Below are 19,939 nucleotides of genomic sequence, written 5' to 3'. Positions count from 1 at the left end.
ATGGTCTGGCTTACCTTTAAAATGCTTCCCTTTCTTTCTTACTTGGTGATTCAACGGAAGGAATCGACGATGGCCAAGGTACATGACCTTTCGACATCTTTTCAAATATATACTGTCAAGGTCATCAAAACAATGTGTGCATGCATTATATCCTTTGTTTGTCTGACCTGAAAGATTACTTAAAGCAGGCCAATCATTGATTGTTACGAACAACATTGCTCGTAGGTCAAAGTGTTCTTGTTTGTACTCATCCCAGACACGTACACCTGGTTTGTTCCATAAAACTAGAAGTTCTTCAACTAATGGCTTCAGATAGACATCAATATCGTTGCCAGGTTGCCTCGGACCTTGGATGAGGATCGGCATCATAATGAACTTCCGCTTCATACATAACCATGGAGGAAGGTTGTAGATACATAGAGTAACTGGCCAAGTGCTATGACTAGTGCTCTGCTCTCCAAAAGGATTCATACCATCTGTACTTAAGGCGAACCTTAAGTTTCTAGCCTCATTTGCCAACTCTGGAAATTCCCTATCTATCGCTCTCCACTGGGACCCATCAGCTAGGTGTCTCAGCATATTGTCTACCTTACGGTCTTCTTTATACCACCGCAACAACTTTGCATGGTCTTTATTTCTGAACAAACGTTTTAAGCGTGGTATTATAGGAGCATACCACATAACCTTGGCAGGGATTTTCTTTCTAGGACGTTGTTCACCCTCGACGTCACTAGGATCATCGCGCCTGATCTTATACCGCGATGCTTTACATACCGGGCATTCATCCAAATTCTCGTATTCATTGCCATGGTAGAGGATGCAGTCATTAGGACATGCATGTATCTTCTGGATTTTTAATCCCAATGGACAGACAACCTTTTTTGCTTCGTACGTAGTGGTGGGCAATTCATTTGGCTTCGGAAGCATCTTCTTTATGAGGTTCAATAAATTCCCAAATGCCTTGTCGGATATACCATTCTTTGCCTTCCATTGTAGCAATTCCAGTGTTGTACCCAGCTTTTTTTGCCCCTCTTCGGCCGTTGGGTATAGCAACTTCCTATGATCCTCAAGCATGCGCTCGAACTTAACTTTCTCTTTTTCACTTTCCCATTCTTGTTGTGCATCACGAATGGCATCGCCAAGAGCATCACCGAGATCATCTTCTACCGCTACATCTTCTTCATCTCCCCCCATTGTAGTATCATCAAAGACACCATACTGAGCAATAATGTCATCACTGTCTAAATCTTCTCCTTCACCTTCTTCCATCATGACCCCGCTTTCTCCATGCTTAGTCCAACATATATTGTTTGACATGAAACCTGACTTAAGCAAATGTGAATGAAGACTCATTGAGCTTGAATATTCCTTTAAATTCTTACATAGGACACATGGACAGCACATGAAACCATCCCGCTTATTTGCCTCGGCCACACCTAAGAAATAGTGCAAGCCCTCAATAAAGTCTTGGGAGCGGCGATCGGCATTGTACATCCAATGGCGTGACATAATCTGTATTACACGACAAATTATGAAAACCTTGAACATAATTTAGTATTTTATTACACAACATAAATGACACACACACGGTTGATTAATTAACTAAGTCTGGCTACAACGTAAGCAATCCCAACTATCACTAAACAAACTAAAACTACAATGCACTTCAGTAACATAATTATTTCGTGATCGTACGCAACTAAAACAGACAAATTATTCTTCTGTTGAATATCAATAAGCTTCTCCTGCTGGCTCACTGCCTCATCAGCAGCAGCCGCTACCTCAAGCGCACCCAAATTCTGCACGTATGTAGCATAATCTTCCTCCTAGTACCAACCATCGCATCCATTGCCCTCCCACTGTAATTAAAGCCAAAAAATATTTAGTCAAAAATATTCAAGAAAAGCAGGTCAATTAGCCATAAAGATAAAATGCGTAAGAAACTCACATCGCGATCCGGGCACTTGTAGAAAACATGGCCCTTGTTGGGTCCCTGTCTCTTGACTCGGTACTCTATCACAATCTTCTGCTTACACTTGCTGCAGATAATGAGAGGGAGTTCTGGCCTCAGTCGTTTCGCAACCGAACAAGAGGCCGATGATCCGGTACCAGTTGTCATCTACTTTCTATACTTATTTTTGCAAACTAGTGTAAATTTTATATTTTCTAAAATGATATATTTAAACAAAACTAGTACGGATTTCACATGTTTTAATAAATAACCACCCGTACTAGTTGACCTTGCTTACGTGATCATCTCGGCCAGCATTTCTCCACCGGACGGCACCGTACTTGGCCAAGGAAGAGTTCCGATTCTACGAGAAAGGGAACACGGTCTTCCACGACCGTTGCAGCTCTCCCTCGTAGCATCAAAGTTTCTCCTTGACGTCCGTTACCGCTCGGCAGAGAAAATGTTGGCCGAGCTGAACACGGTCCGCAAGTTCAACTAGTACGGATTTTCTATAATTTTCTAACTATTTACTAAGTTTTTCATTTCATGGAAAATTTAATTCTAAAAAAAGGCATGATTTCTAAGTTGTTCATTTCATGGAAAAAATAATTCTAAGTGACCTGCTCGATATCGGCGAGCTCGCGGACGTTTAGGTTGCCGAGGATAGTAACATTTGTAGATGACATTTGTAGGTCTGAAGTTATCAAATATCCATCAAATTATAGCTCAAAAACATGTTTCAATAAATAACCATCCGTACTAGTTGACCTTGCTTATGTGATCAACTCGGCGAGCATTTCTCCACCGGACGGCACCGTACTAGGCCAAGGAAGAGCTCCGATTCTACGAGAAAGGGAACACGGTCTTCCACGACCGTTGCCGCTCTCCCTCGTAGAATCAAAGCTCCTCCTTGACGTCCGTTACCGCTCGGCAGAGAACATGCTCGCCGACTTGAACACGGTCCGCAAGTTCAACTAGTACGGATTTTCTACAATTTTCTAAGTTTACATATAAAATCATAATAAAGTCCAACATATAAAGTTACACATGCATCTACATCGTAAAATGAGATAAGCTACTGATAAAACATAAGAGGATTAAGTTTGTTACCTCCAAAATTGAAGAGCAACACCAATGGAGGGGGAGAGAGCAAGAACAACAGCAAGCTGAAAAACAGAGGCAGTGAGTTTGAATGGAATGGCTCGGGCTCGGGGAGGAAAAAATGAGCTGAATTATAGGCCGGGATTATTAGTCCCGGTTAGGGGTCCAAACCGGGACTAAAGATTAATCTTTATTCCCGGGGCATCACCCAAACCGGGACTAAAAGCTTTAGTCCCGGCTGGTATTACCAGCCGGGACTAAAGGTTTACCTTTAGTCCCGGTTGGTAATACCAGCCGGGACTAAAGGCCCCTGCTCCGCGGACGACCGTTGGGCAGGGACCTTTAGTCCCGGTTGGTATTACCAACCGGGACTAAAGGGTCCTTTAGTCCCGGGGGCAAAAAATGCCGAGGCTAATGCCAAATTGGGACATCGTTCTAAAATCTGTTCTCTAGTAGTGACTATCATCTCAATCCAGTTAATTACTAGTCTATATGTTTTTCGTTTTGCATGGCACCTCTGAATCTTCAATATGCATTTAGTTGAAACCTTGGCTTAAATTATAGCAAATCTCATTGCAACCCATTACCCATATCTCGTGGCATCATATGAATCTAGAATTTGATGTTATTAGTTGCTACATATTTTTTTTCTCAAGTTAGCTTAAGTCTTAGGCTATACTCTTAGTAACTACAATGTCATAAACAATTGTTTTAGCCTGCACCATGACACTCAAGGTGTTTAAGTTATATCAAAGGATTATATTTATAAAACAAACCACATATCAATAACACTATCAATTCACTTAAAATTATATTAATACTCCATGGCAATAAATTTTTAAGGTGTTGTTAAATAAGTTTGCACATTTTGAGTAAAACATTATGTCATATTAGTACTAAAGTAATTTAATTGTAAGCCTAGCGAGTTGGGCCTCAAAGCACGGATTAAGGCCCGAACCATAGGAGGCAACGTCCCCGTGTATAAGGGTGCCAAACTTTCGTGACCTTTCTCGGCCGAGCCGGTTGACCTCTTCTCAGTGAAATAGCGTGGGGGCAGTCTTTTTCCCTCTGACCGATTTTTTTTTTAAATAATCTATATTTCAAAATAGCATAGGTGGACAATTTAGATACAAATTTAGAGGATTACTTTATGTATTTTTTATAATGACATAGGTGGGTATTTTTTTATATAAAATATAATAGATTCAATGGCTATTATTGTCAATAATGATTAAAGTCTACCAAATTAAAGGCCCAATGTTTCTTATTATTATGGGAATTTTTAGGATTTATCTTTTTGTAGTGTATTTGGTGAGGATTGATGTGAGACTCCGCTAGGGCCTCTAGTTAGTAATAGTAAGATATATAAGGGTATGATTGGATGCGATAAAGATTATAAAAGTATGAAAAAAATTATATCACATCCAAACATGCTAGATTATGGATCAGATTATAAAGCCTACCAACCAGGATCCTTACCCTATAATCCAGCTCAACCTAGTTAAAAGAAGAAAATTAATCAAAAAGATGACTTTGTCCCCACACCTTATTATACTTCTATCGCAAAGCATGGGTGTTATCAACAACTCATATTCCAACTACCTATATAATCTAGTGATCCAAACAATTTCTAGATTGATTTTTCACTATCTTGATTGTATAATCCATTGCCACATAATCCTGATCCTTATAATCTCTATCTTATTATCAAAACATGCCATAAATTGAAAAGCTCATATCGTATTGCAATTATAATGTAGGCTAATCCCTCCATCTACATGCATAAGTGTCCTATAAGTCAAGCTGTCCCTAATTTCAACAAGTTTATGGAGAAGAGTATTATTATATATCAAGACTAAAGAATTGGATGACACTCACTTGGTATCATAAATACTATATCCTTGTTTATACACTTTGTCAAACTTAAAATATATAGTTTGACTTTGACAAACTTAGACATGTTTATATTTGTATATGATGGAGTATGTAGGTGTGTTTTAGGTCATTGGGAGGTAAAATATGTAGTAGTGTCTTTCCCGAGCCGCATCTGTGCTCATTAATTAGAGATGCACGACTTTTATATGCACACCTAGAGCCATGATCATTAGTGCGAGATACACACCTTTATATAATCAGCTAGACTCCAATAAGCACTTTTTGTTTTTTAGTACGTAGTCCATCGACCTATACTTCTACATGGGCTAATTGATTCCATAGACACAAATGTGTCAAGTTTGTAAATGTTGACCTACAGGTAGTCGCCCTCATTTGTTCACATTTTAAAAATATAATCATATAATTAAACACTTTGTAATATTTATTATGTGGTTGCGATGGACTATAATTATTTGCTCTATATTGTTTTCCATCTTCATTTATTGTTTCTCTCTTTTACATGGCACCTCCATGTGTATTTGGCATGCGTTTATTTAAATTCTTAGCTTACCCTATGTGTTTGGCTTGATAATTGCTACTGTATATTCGTAAGTTCCAACATACATGTATACATTGTTTGCATGGCATCATGGATGCATGTATACCTTGATTTAGTTTCTCCATACATTCAACAGTAGAAATGGGTAATTTAGAAGCATATTTATTGTCTTCAGGATTATTTTTTAATGAGAGTAGTAATACAGATGCATTTTAAAGGGTTACTTTAGGTTACATTCCCTTTCACTACTACAGAATGGACTTGTTGTCCCGGGCGGTAACAGCCTTTAGTCCTGGTTACCGCGCCGGGACAACGATCCCGGGACTAAAGGTGGAACCTTCAGTCCCGGGTCATCGAGCCGGGACTAAAGAGGGACCTTTAGTCCCGGTTGGTAACACCAACCGGGACTAAAGGCCCTCCAGCCGAGCAACCTGGTGTACCCTTTGTCCCGGTTGGTAACCCCAACCGGGACTAAAGGTTCCTTTTCTTTTTTATTTTTTTTGTTTAATTTGTTTTCAGTTCAGTTACACATATTTGTTTAATATATAATATGTTTTTATGTACATATTCTACGCTGCTAATATAAATACATGCATGCGTATAATTACATCTAATTCTCATCTTGAGCATTATTATATTCGAATAAAGTATGAAACTATATATATTATAGATATATATATGTATATATACAACACTTTCATAATCTTGTTCTCGAAAATAACGATATCAATAAACATTTAATTTACATCATTTATTCCTTAGGATCAAAGTAGAACTCGCCGTTGGGATTTAGCACTTTTTCTAGAAGATATCCTGCTATTGACTCTTGAACTGCTTTTAGATGGTCTTTTTGCATGACCCTTCGTTTCAACCATTCAGTCTTGCATTTGAAATAAAAGGAAAAGTATTAATACACATATATGTATATATATTCATTTAAAAATAAATAAAAATTGATATATACGTACTCTGAGGACATCTTCAGGAGTTCTTCTTATGTGCGCAGTGATAAATTCACAAACGTAGTATCCACATAAGTTATTACCTGGTTCCTACCGCAAACACCACTGTACAAGAAGAAGATTATTCTCATCATCTCACACGTAAATTGAAGTACGATATAGTAATTAAACACGTGGGGAAGTGTATATAGTACAACTTACTGGTATTTCAACTACATTAAGTGGTGCCTTGTAATCCTTGCGATGTTGCCGAATAAACTCTTTCCAAACCCTGTGCGACCAATAATGTACGATCATTAATAAATTATGGCAAAGTCTATTCAATAATAGTTGTGCGCGAAAGATCGAAATTACCCTTGGATAATGTCTATCATATCTTGGTATAGTGCCCGTTCTTTTCTCAACGAGTCAAAGATTAGTAACCGACTTGAGTTTAACTCAATGACAATGAGTATCCAGTGAAAACTGCATTGGTTTATACACACACGTACATGCATATAAGTTGTATTGATATTACATAAAATGTGTAGACTACATTATTATTAACACTTACTCAAAGTTGTATGGGAAAAGTATTGTTGTCTTGTCGTGCTGCTTCACGAAGAACATCATGATATTCTCCTGTGCTTCAGGATACCCATCGCTCCTTCACAATAATACCGGTTTTGAATACGATATAAGGATCAATGAAGCCAACACTGGTGTCTTGTATTCTTTGGAGCTCTGACATCTAGAATCTGTATATAAATATAAGTTACATGTGAGGATAATTATATACACGTAGGCATGGAAGTGAGTTTATTAAATAAAAGTAAGAATCACTTACAAACAAAAGGAGCTAATGATTGATTTGTCCAGAGCGTCCATGTGGTATAGTTGATGCAATTCTTCGAAACTAATATGTAAGATGTCATCGCCACGGAAGTAATGATGGTCTCTAAATCTGACAAAGATCCACTGCTCACCCCTGCCACACGCCTGTATGTACCACTTGTTGAGCAAGTACATTTGCGTACCCAATTCATTCAGAGCCGCAGGGTTATACAGACTTTTGCCATATTTATAAGTCTTCTAGGTATCAACTTCCAGGTTCTGGATTGGAGCTTTGCCCGTCAATTGATCCAAGGTTAAACCAGTATCCTGAAAAAAAGCATTAAGGGCTTGAACCGACACTTCTCCAGAGTTGTCTGGTCGATAGACTTCTATGTTGGAACCATATTGATTAGCAACAACAAGATTTTGCATTGGTTGCTTCTGTTGTCCGAGCTGTGGGACATCCTTCCCTGATGCTCTTTTCCTTTTCTTATCTGCATCATGTGACTTCACGAGGGAGCGGTCATAGTCTGATAGTGGCGAAGGCTTACGAAGTTCAATCATCTTTTCTTGTAAGCATCGACCTTCTGCCTCAGCACCTCTCGTGGTAGGTAAAAGTATGGCTTCTCCTTAAGCTTCACTTGACTCTTCTTTTTGGTATCTATAAAAAAATCTTTCACTTTTTTGTCTTCTTCAGCTGCTATTTGCTCATCAGTCTTTTCAGAAAGTATTTCTTGAGAAATAACTCTTTTTCTCAGGGTCTTCTTTGCCGCCGGGACCTTAGACGTCTTTGTAGTGCGTCGCTGTGGAGGGGGTGGAGGCAGTGTTGGAGACCGACGTGGAGGCGATGTGGCCGGTGTTGGTGGAGACCGGCGTGGAGGCGTTGGAGATCGTTGTGGAGGCGGTGGGGCTGGTGTAGGAGTTGGAGATCGTTGTGGAGGCGATGGGGCCGGTGTAGGAGTTGGTGATCGCCGTGGGGATGAAGTCGTCTCGCCCCCCGCGACGCTGTGATGAGATGGGGAATAAATGATTAGGCTAGGATAGGAGGAGACCCTGCTACAAAAACAAGTTGTGTGTCAATTATTTTTTAAGCCAATAGAAAATTAGTGGAAAATAATATTTCATTCACTTTCATTCGTACCTAGGGTGAGGTAGGGGAAGCGGTGGCGCCCCAGGAATGATGATGAAGCGTTTGCACCATTGAATAAATGTCTTTTCTGCTTCTCCTAGTGTCTTCTCCCCATCACCGCCTTCAATGTCAAGAGGAACATTGCTGTAACCTTTGAGCACTCTATCGACCGAGACGCTAGCATATCGAGGTTGAATAACTGACCCATGGATTCTTGGTGTCTTCGTTCGGTCTATTGGAGATACAACTCCGACAGCCACCATGATTGATGCATTATTACCATCTGGAATGTGCAGCTCACATGTTGTTAGAGGCTCGGTAATGTCATCAACAGGGAAGCACAACCCAGCGTCGTCTTGAATAACTAGTAGCTCCGTAGAAGCACAACTGCTTTTCATCTGACCAACGGGGCTAATGGTGACTCCTGGCGTTGATTGCGATTGCATTTGACTCATTGCTAGCTGCACTTGCCTCTTGATCTCCTCCTGCATTCTTGCCTCAAGAGATTTTTCTCGTTCACGTGATTCAAGCAATGCTTGTCGTGACTCATCAACAAATTGCTCCAATGCACGGATTCGTTCTACCTCCTCATCCTTCTTTCTTTGGCGGCTTCTGTAGGTATCCTTGTCTGCTGGGAATGTGTGTAGCCACGGAACCGCCTCATAGCCTCTTGTTTGACCACCGTGTTTGGGATTCTCTAGGGCATATGTCAATTCATCCTTCTCTCTGTTGGGCTTGAAAACACCACTATCAGCTTCTTCCCTAGCACGAGCTAGTCTCTGTGTTGCTCTCTCAATTTTTTGGCCAAAAATTAGCTTGCCAGTGTCTAGGTCTAGGCTTCCCCCATGAGCGTAGAACCAATTCTTCGCGCGTTGAGGCCAGTTCTTCTCTATTGTTTCAGGTATGATTCCCTTGGCAGTAATCTCTGCTTCTAGGTTCTGCCACTTGGGAATAGCACTCTTATAACCACCTGATCCCATGCGATGATGGTATTACTTCTGTCGGGCATTCTGCCGATTCCTCATCACACGTTCCTCACTATCTTAGGATGTCTTATATTCTACGAAGGCATCCCAATGGGACTCCAACTTGACAAACACCTTAGCATTGAAATTCGGCGTAGCATTCTTCAAGATAAACTTTTTATACAATGTCTTCTTCCAACTCTGGAACAATGTTGCCATCTTCTTCATTGTCCAATCCCTCACTAGCTCCTTTAAAGCATCATCTGCTTGTAATGTGAAATGCTGAGTGATATCTCTCCAAGCTAGGTTCTTGTCACGATCAGATACAAAACTAACATTAGGAGCGGATATCTTCTGCTTCCATTTACGAGCACTAACTGGGATCCAATCCCTTACAACGAACCCACATTGATTGACATATGTCTGAGCATGTGGTCCCAATGGTTTGCCGGTGTCGGTGTCGAATTCTGATATTATGAAACGGCCCTCTAATGGCTTTTTTAGGCCCGCGGACTTTCCTACTTTTGTCGGTGGTTGATGTAGATCCAGAGACCGGCTACATGAGTAGAAATACAACGATTAACAACAAATATACGTACGCATGCATCTATAAGAGATGATAGATAATCGAATATACCTCGCCAGTATTTTCTTGTGCGCAACAATTTGTTGATCTTCAACCACCGGCATATTCAGGATATCCTCATAATCAGCAAAGTACTGACTCGTGTCATCTACATCCACATTGGTGCCGGCGTTGATAATATCCGCCATTATGTCATCACTCAAGTTATTATTCGGAGCAGCCATTTGTATCTTCAAGATAACACATAGATAGAATTACTATGGTACATAACATAAGTACATGTGATAACACATATAGAATTACTAAATCCAATTAAATATAATAACACATAATATTTCATCAACATGGAAATAAGTACATGTATATATATATACACATAGAATGATACAATATATTTTCTCTCTCTCTCAACACATAGAAATAAGTGCATATGTCTATATCTCTAGATATGCATATGTGATACACATAGAATGTCTATCTAGATACAATTTTCTCTCTCTCTCAACACATGAAAAATAAGTACATGTATATATACATATAGAAATAATTAAGTACATATGTATACATATAGAATCTCTCTCTAGATATAATATATATAGAGAGATAGAATATATAATTACTAAATCCAATTAAATAAATCTAACATGAAATTAGATAAACTAGTAAGATAATACATTTTAATCTAACATATATCAAAAACTATAATAAAAAACTATCTAAATAAACTATCTAAATAAAATACTAATTAAATTTAATACATTTAAATCTAATATATCAAAAACTATCTAAAAATAACTAAAAAACTAACAATAAACTACTAATTAAAATTGAATACATTTTAATCTAACATACAGCCGAGACTTTGTAAAAAAAATCTAAAAAACTTGGCCGATCGAGAGCAGCAGATCAAGATCGAGTTCGACGGAGGCCGTACGGCGTGGGCGCGTGGGAAGCGTCGGCGATGGAGGGTGGGGTCGGGTGCGGCGGCGGAGACGGGATGCGGCGATGCGGGCCTGGAGAATGGCGCGGCCGGGCGGGGGTAGACGACGACGGCGGCGCGGCAGAGACGGGCTCGACGACGACGGATGGTGCGGCCAGGCGGGGCTGAGCGACGGAGGTGAGATCGAAGATGAACAGAACAGACGTTCGATATATATAGCCCGCGACCCTTTAGTCCCGGCTGGTAACACCAGCCGGGACTAAAGGACATTTAGTCCCGGCTGGTAATACCAACCGGGACTAAAGGTCCAACCCTTTAGTCCCGGTTGGTCTTACCAGCCGAGACTAAATGTCCTTTAGTCCCGGCTCGTGTTGCCAGCCGGGACTAAAGGTATTTTTTGGCGGGCACCGAAATTGCCGCCCACCCTTTAGTCCCGGTTCTTGGTCTGGGCCGGGACTGAAGCCCTGAAAAATTTACCAACCCGCCAGCGTAATTGGAAAGGCCTGGGATTTTGTTTTTGTTTAATACTAGGTTAATCAATTAATTCCATAGCAACTTCAATACTTTACAATATTTATTTTAAAAAATACTATTGATTAACTAATTATTTATTGTAAATAGGAAAATTTTGTAACCTAAAGTTTTTAATTTCTTTTATGAATATAGAATATAAATGTTACTAATACTAAGTATTTTGTTAATGCAAAAATATATTTCTAACTTAAAATTAATAAAACTAATATTATTCGATAGGAAATTTATTATCACATTATTGTAACGTCAATGTTTCAATTTTTTCTCGGTTTTTGACCTAAATTGACAGGAATTTTTTGTTGAACCTATAAAAATAGAGAAAATGTAGTATTTTTTGTTCTACAACTTTCTTAAATGAAAAAATGGCCTATATAAGGATTGTATATATTGATGAGCTTAACAAACTCGGTATTTAAAACTTTTCAATTTGAGACAATCTAGGGTCCCGAAAACTAGTTTGTAGGCGTCAAAATTTAAAAATCACAAATTTGAACCATCCAAACTTTCTCAAATGGAAAGTTGACCAAAACAACAATTGTAGATCTTTTTGAGTTTAACAAACTTGGTATTCAAAACTTTTCAATTTGAAGTCATTTAGAGTTCATAATACTAGAGTCAAAGTGTTGTTTTTTTATTTGACCAAATTTGACTTGGTCAAACTTGCTCAAATGAGACACTAAATGACCTCAGATGAAAAAACTCTGAATACCAAGTTTGATCATCTCAGCAAGATCTACAATTGTTACATAGCTCATTTTCCCATTTGAGAAATTCTTATCAAACACTAGTCACAACTTCTTGAATCTCATATATACTTTCTAAAACTATGTCACACACTTGTGAAATTTGAACTATATTTTGTTCAAGCTTTCTCAAATGAAAAAATGGCCTATATAAGGATTGTATATATTGATGAGCTTAACAAACTCGGTATTTAAAACTTTTCAGTTTGAGACAATCTAGGGTCCCGAAAACTAGTTTGTAGGCGTCGAAATTTAAAAATCACAAATTTGAACCATCCAAACTTTCTCAAATGGAAAGTTGACCAAAACAACAATTGTAGATCTTTTTGAGTTTAACAAACTTGGTATTCAAAACTTTTCAATTTGAAGTCATTTAGAGTTCATAATACTAGAGTCAAAGTGTTATTTTTTTATTTGACTAAATTTGACTTGGTCAAACTTGCTCAAATGAGACACTAAATGACCTCAGATGAAAAAACTCTGAATACCAAGTTTGATCATCTCAGCAAGATCTACAATTGTTACATAGCTCATTTTCCCATTTGAGAAATTCTTATCAAACACTAGTCACAACTTCTTGAATCTCATATATACTTTCTAAAACTATGTCACACACTTGTGAAATTTGAACTACATTTTGTTCAAGCTTTCTCAAATGAAAAAATGGACTATATAAGGATTGTATATATTGATGAGCTTAACAAACTCGGTATTCAAAACTTTTCAGTTTGAGACAATCTAGGGTCCCGAAAACTAGTTTGTAGGCGTCGAAATTTAAAAATCACAAATTTGAACCGTCCAAACTTTCTCAAATGGAAAGTTGACCAAAACAACAATTGTAGATCTTTTTGAGTTTAACAAACTTGGTATTCAAAACTTTTCAATTTGAAGTCATTTAGAGTTCATAATACTAGAGTCAAAGTGTTGTTTTTTTATTTGACCAAATTTGACTTGGTCAAACTTGCTCAAATGAGACACTAAATGACCTCAGATGAAAAAACTCTGAATACCAAGTTTGATCATCTCAGCAAGATCTACAATTATGAAGTCATAACATATTACATAATATCTGTCTCTAAAACATAATATATTAAACATGCATCGTTGTATCATACGGGCACAACAGTGAATTTCTTCTTGACGTATGACCCTTGGTTATGATCTTGTCGTAACCATGGAGTGTCTTCATCATTTAACATGATGCTTGGATCTTTCTTCACTATGAAGGGTGGAATTCGGACATTTCTTTCGTAATCTTCTGACATGTCTGACTTGTCTTCAATTCCCACTATATTTATTTTTCAGAAAGAATTATGTGGCGCTTTGGCTCATTGATCATTGAGTTGATGTCTTCGTTTTTTCCTCTCTTTGATTTTGTAGACATGTCTTTCACATAGAACACCTGACTCACATCGGCAGCAAGGACGAATGGTTTCTCTTTGTACCCAATATTGTTGAGGTCCACTGTTGTCATTACATACTCTTTGTCGACTGTTACCCCTCCTCCGGTCAGCTTCACCCATTGGCACCGAAACAAAGGGACTTTAAAATTAGGTGCGTAGTCTAGTTTCCATATCTCTTCTATGCGGCCATAATATGTTTGTATATTCCCATTTGGATCTGTTCCATCTATGCGAACACCACTATTTTAATTGGTGCTCCTTTTATCTTGGGCAACTGTGTAAAATGTATTCCCATTTATCTCGTACCCTTGGTACGTGAGGATATGTCATGATGGCTGCCTAGCCAACAAATACAGTTGCTCATCAATATTGTCATCGCCTTGACATTCTTTTTGTAACCAACCACTGAAACTTTCCATGTGCTGACGCCTAATCCAAGCTTCAGTCTTCCCGGGAAATTTGGATCGTAAGAACTCCTTATGTATCTCGATGTACAGATGCACCAATGACGAGTTCTGAAGAACTGTGTAGTGTGCTTTATTGAAATAATCATCTTCCATACCGATATATGTTTTCTTCCCTAAAGTTCCTTTACCACTGAGTCGCCCCTCGTGTCGTGATTTGGGAACGCCAATCGGGGCAAGGTCAGGAATAAAGTCAACACAGAACTCAATGACCTCCTCTGTTCCATAGCCCTGGGCGATGCTTCCTTCAATCTTAGAACGGACTTTCACATATTTCTTCAAGACTCCCATAAACCTCTCGAAGGGGAACATGTTATGTAAGAACATAGGTCCAAGAATACTAATCTCCTTCACCAAATGAACTAGGATGTGTGTCATGATATTAAAGAAGGATGGAGGGAACACCAACTCAAAGCTGACAAGACATTGAACCATATCATTCTGTAGAGTAGCTAGTTCCACTGGATTGATTGCCTTCTGAGAAATTGCATTGAGGAATGCACATAGCTTCACGGTGGCTAGACGTACATGTGGAGGTAGAATTCCTCTTAAAGCAACTGGAAGTAATTGCGTCATAAGCACGTGGCAGTCATGGGACTTTAAGTTTAGGAATTTCTTATCTAGAACATTTATTATACCCTTTATATTGGAAGAGAATCCCGATGGGACCTTGATGCTGCTTAGACATTGGAACATGCTGTCCCTCTCTTCTTTGCTAAGCGTGTAGCTAGCAGGACTTAAGTAATGACGTCCATCATCTGTCTTCTCTGGATGAAGGTTGTCTCGTTCTTTCATGCCCTGCAAGTCCTGGCATGCTTCAAGTGAATCCTTTGGCTTCCCGTACACACCCATGAATCCTAACAGGTTCACACAAAGATTCTTTGTTAGGTGCATCACGTCGATTGCATTGTGGACCTCTAGGACTTGCCAATAGGGTAGCTCCCAAAAGATGGAGTTCTTCTTCCATATGGGTGCGTGTCCCTTAGCATTTTTGGGAACAGATTCACTGCCTTGTCCCTTTCCAAATACTACTTTCACATCCTTGACCATTGCGAGTACATCTTCCCCGGTTCAGTTATGAGGCTTCTTCCGATGGTCTGGCTTACCTTTAAAATGCTTCCCTTTCTTTCTTACTTAGTGATTCAACGGAAGGAATCGACGATGGCCAAGGTACACGACCTTTCGACATCTTTTCAAATATATACTATCAAGGTCATCAAAACAATGTGTGCATGCATTATATCCTTTGTTTGTCTAACCTGAAAGATTACTTAAAGCAGGCCAATCATTGATTGTTACGAACAGCATTGCTCGTAGGTCAAAGTGTTCTTGTTTGTACTCATCCCAGACACGTACACCTGGTTTGTTCTATAAAACTAGAAGTTCTTCAACTAATGGCTTCAGATAGACATCAATATCGTTGCCAGGTTGCCTCGGACCTTGGATGAGGATCGGCATCATAATGAACTTCCGCTTCATGCATAACCATGGAGGAAGGTTGTAGATACATAGAGTAACTGGCCAACTGCTATGACTAGTGCTCTGCTCCAAAAGGATTCATACCATCTGTACTTAAGGCGAACCTTAAGTTTCTAGCCTTATTTGCAAACTCTAGAAATCCCCTGTCTATCACTCTCCACTGGGACCCATTAGCTGGGTGTCTCAGTATATTGTCTACCTTACGGTCTTCTTTATACCACCGCAACAACTTTGCATGGTCTTTATTTCTGAACAAATATTTTAAGCGTGGTATTATAGGAGCATACCACATAACCTTGGCAGGAATTTTCTTTCTAGGACGTTGTTCACCCTCGACGTCACTAGGATCATCGCGCCTGATCTTATACCGCGATGCTTTACATACCTGGCATTCATCCAAATTCTCGTATTCATTGCCATGGTAGAGGATGCAGTAATTAGGACATGCATGTATCTTTTGGATTTTTAATCTCAATGGGTAGACAACCTTTTTTGCTTCGTACATAGTGGTGGGCAATTCATTTGGCTTCGGAAGCATCTTCTTTATGAGGTTCAATAAATTCCCAAATGCCTTGTCGAATATACCATTCTTCGCCTTCCACTGTAGCAATTCAAGTGTTGTACCTAGCTTTTTTTGCCCCTCTTCAGCCGTCGGGTATAGCAACTTCCTATGATCCTCAAGCATGCGCTCGAACTTAACTTTCTCTTTTTCACTTTCCCATTCTTGTTGTGCATCACGAATGGCATCGCCAAGAGCATCACCAAGATCATCTTCTACCGCTACCTCTTCTTCATCTCCCCCCCATTGTAGTATCATCAAAGGCACCATACTGAGCAATAATGTCATCAATGTCTAAATCTTCTCCTTCACCTTCTTCCATCATGATCCCGCTTTCTCCATGCTTAGTCCAACATATATAGTTTGACATGAAACCTGACTTAAGCAAATGTGAATGAAGACTCATTGAGCTTGAATATTCCTTTAAATTCTTACATAGGGCACATGGACAGCACATGAAACCATCCCGCTTATTTGCCTCGGCCACACCTAAGAAATAGTGCAAGCCCTCAATAAAGTCTTAAGAGCGGCGATCGGCATTGTACATACAATGGCGTGACATAATCTGTATTACACGACAAATTATGAAAACCTTGAACATAATTTAGTATTTTATTACACAACATAAATGACACACACACGGTTGATTAATTAACTAAGTCTGGCTACAACGTAAGCAATCCCAACTATCACTAAATAAACTAAAACTACAATGCACTTCAGTAACATAATTATTTCGTGATCGTACGCAACTAAAACAGACAAATCATTCTTCTGTTGAATATCAATAAGCTTCTCCTGCTGGCTCACTGCCTCATCAGCAGCAGCCGCTACCTCAAGCGCACCTAAATTCTACACGTATGTAGCATAATCTTCCTCCCAGTACCAACCATCGCATCCATTGCCCTCCCACTGTAATTAAAGCCAAAAAATATTTAGTCAAAAATATTCAAGAAAAGCAGGTCAATTAGCCATAAAGATAAAATGCGTAAGAAACTCACATCGCGATCCGGGCACTTGTAGAAAACACGACCCTTGTTGGGTCCCTGTCTCTTGACTCGGTGCTCCATCACAATCTTCTGCTTACACTTGCCACAGATAATGAGAGGGAGTTCTGGCCTTAGTCGTTTCGCAACCGAACAAGAGGCCGATCATCCGGTACCAGTTGTCATCTACTTTCTATACTTATTTTTGCAAACTAGTGTAAATTTCATATTTTCTAAAATGATATATTTAAACAAAACTAGTACGGATTTCACATGTTTCAATAAATAACCATCCGTACTAGTTGACCTTGCTTACGTGATCATCTCGGCCAGCATTTCTCTACCGGACGGCACCGTACTTGGTCAAGGAAGAGCTCTGATTCTACGAGAAAGGGAACACGGTCTTCCACGACCGTTGCCGCTCTCCCTCGTAGCATCAAAGTTCCTCCTTGACGTCCGTTACCGCTCGGCAGAGAACATGTTGACCGAGCTGAACACGGTCCACAAGTTCAACTAGTACGGATTTTCTATAATTTTCTAACTATTTACTAAGTTTTTCATTTTATGGAAAATTTAATTCTAAAAAAAGGCATGATTTCTAAGTAGTTCATTTCATGGAAAAAATAATTCTAAGTGACCTGCTCGATATCGATGAGCTCGCGGACGTTTAGGTTACCGAGGATAGTAACATTTGTAGATGACATTTGTAGGTCTGAAGTTATCAAATATCCATTAAATTATAGCTCAAAAACATGTTTCAATAAATAACCATCCGTACTAGTTGACCTTGCTTACGTGATCAACTCGGCGAGCATTTCTCCACCGGACGACACCGTACTAGGCCAAGGAAGAGCTCCGATTCTACGAGAAAGGGAACACGGTCTTCCACGACCGTTGCCGCTCTCCCTCGTAGAATCAAAGCTCCTCCTTGACGTCCGTTACCGCTTGGCAGAGAACATGCTCGCCGACTTGAACACGGTCCGCAAGTTTAACTAGTACGGATTTTCTACAATTTTCTAACTATTTTCTAAGTTTCTCATTTCATGAACTAATTTAACTTTTGTTTATCCAAACATATATGCAAATCATCATGTGATTTTGAGCTAAAAATGACATATAAAAGCATAATAAAGTCCAACATATAAAGTTACACATGCATCTACATCGCAAAATAAATGAGATAAGCTACTGATAAAACATAAGAGGATTAAGTTTGTTACCTCCAAAATCGAAGAGCAACACCAATAGAGGGGGAGAGAGCAAGAACAACAGCAAGCTGAAAAACAGAGGCAGTGAGTTTGAATGGAATGGCTCGGGCTCGGGGAGGAAGAAATGAGCTGAATTATAGGCCGGGATTATTAGTCCCGGTTAGGGATCCAAACCGGGACTAAAGATTAATCTTTATTCCCGGGACATTACCCAAACCGGGACTAAAAGCTTTAGTCCCGGCTGGTATTACCAGCCGGGACTAAAGGTTACCTTTAGTCCCGGTTGGTAATACCAGCCGGGACTAAAGACCCCTGCCCCACGGACGATCGTTGGGCAAGGACCTTTAGTCCCGGTTGGTATTATCAACCGGGACTAAAGGGTCCTTTAGTCCCGGGGGCAAAAAATGCCGAGGCTAATGTCAAATTAGGACATCGTTCTAAAGTCTGTTCTCTAGTAGTGTTTGTTCCATGATGTAGGTTATTGTTTTTTGTTTTGTCATAAAATCAAATGACTTCTCTAAGTTTGATCAAATTTATAGGAACTATATTAATATCTATAATAGCAAACACATTCACTGCCAAGGTATATATCGTGCATGACGGATCTAGTCAGAACTATTTTTTTTTACGACCAAAGAAGAATTTTATTAGATAAAAACTGGGTACACAAACAAGTTACAAGCACTCTGGAATGCACAACATATATCCATAAATTGATTTTCATCTAAATTGTACCCATGCTGTGAATAGCTCCAAATCTCCAAACCAAACCTCTATGACGCTTCTTATGGATTGACCGCATAGGCAAACACTCGGCAAAATGCCTAAGAATAGATGCCTAACGAACGACGACCAACATTCCTACATGCGGAATTAAGAAACTTTTTTTTGTGTCTTCCTTCTTCTTCTTTCTGCCACCGAAAAATGAGGAAGACTGATCTGAAACTTATTCTCCCTAGTCTTTCATCGTGGCCAGATCTAACCACAAGAAAACGGAGAAGAGATTGAAGAAAATTATTCCATGACGGCGACATCATCTCTGCCTTGATGTCACTATTCGGAAAGAAAAGTCTCCATGTCGTCATGCAGGTGAAGTTACCGACGTCGTAGTTGTCGTCCTCATCTTCAACAGAGCTGCCATGGAGAAAACAATTCCACCCTGCTCCCTCGCCGTTGCCGAAGAGGAGGAGGAGATAAATCCCCAATATCAAGAAATTTGGCATGGAGAGACTCTAACCCTAAGAACTTGATCTACTAGAAAACTTATTAAAAACGATGGATCCCCACTCCCTCACGTCTCCGGTGAGATGCTGGAGGAAAAGGGAGTGGGACCAGCGGTGGTGGACGATGGCGGCGGCGCTTAGCGCAAAGGAGTTGCCAATTCGGGCGACCTGCGATAGGGCGAGTCAAGCGGCACAGAAAGCTGGACAGTCTCATCTAGTTGAAACTATTTTGCTGTCATAGATATTGGATCATTTTTCTATAAATTTAGTCAAAGTGAGAGAAGTTTGACTTATAACAATTTAAAAAAAATAAACTTTAGGAAAAGGGAGTATTTAATAATTATAGTACAAGTGATTTAGATGGAAATTTAGCTAATATTTTAGATTATTTCTTATAGTGGCATAGGTGAGTAAGTTAGATGAAGATAAGAGGTTACTTTGGTTTATTTTTCATACTGG

General features: G+C 39.4%; 1 pseudogene; it reads left to right on the top strand.

The window, feature by feature from the left end:
- Positions 1-19,939, top strand: part of LOC136548824 (disease resistance protein Pik-2-like) — a 33,958-nt pseudogene that overhangs the window by 11,607 nt on the left and 2,412 nt on the right.

The sequence above is a fragment of the Miscanthus floridulus genome, chromosome 4 (assembly GCF_019320115.1).
Source record: "Miscanthus floridulus cultivar M001 chromosome 4, ASM1932011v1, whole genome shotgun sequence".
Classification (NCBI taxonomy): domain Eukaryota; kingdom Viridiplantae; phylum Streptophyta; class Magnoliopsida; order Poales; family Poaceae; genus Miscanthus; species Miscanthus floridulus.
This window is presented reverse-complemented; position numbering and strand designations above follow the sequence as displayed.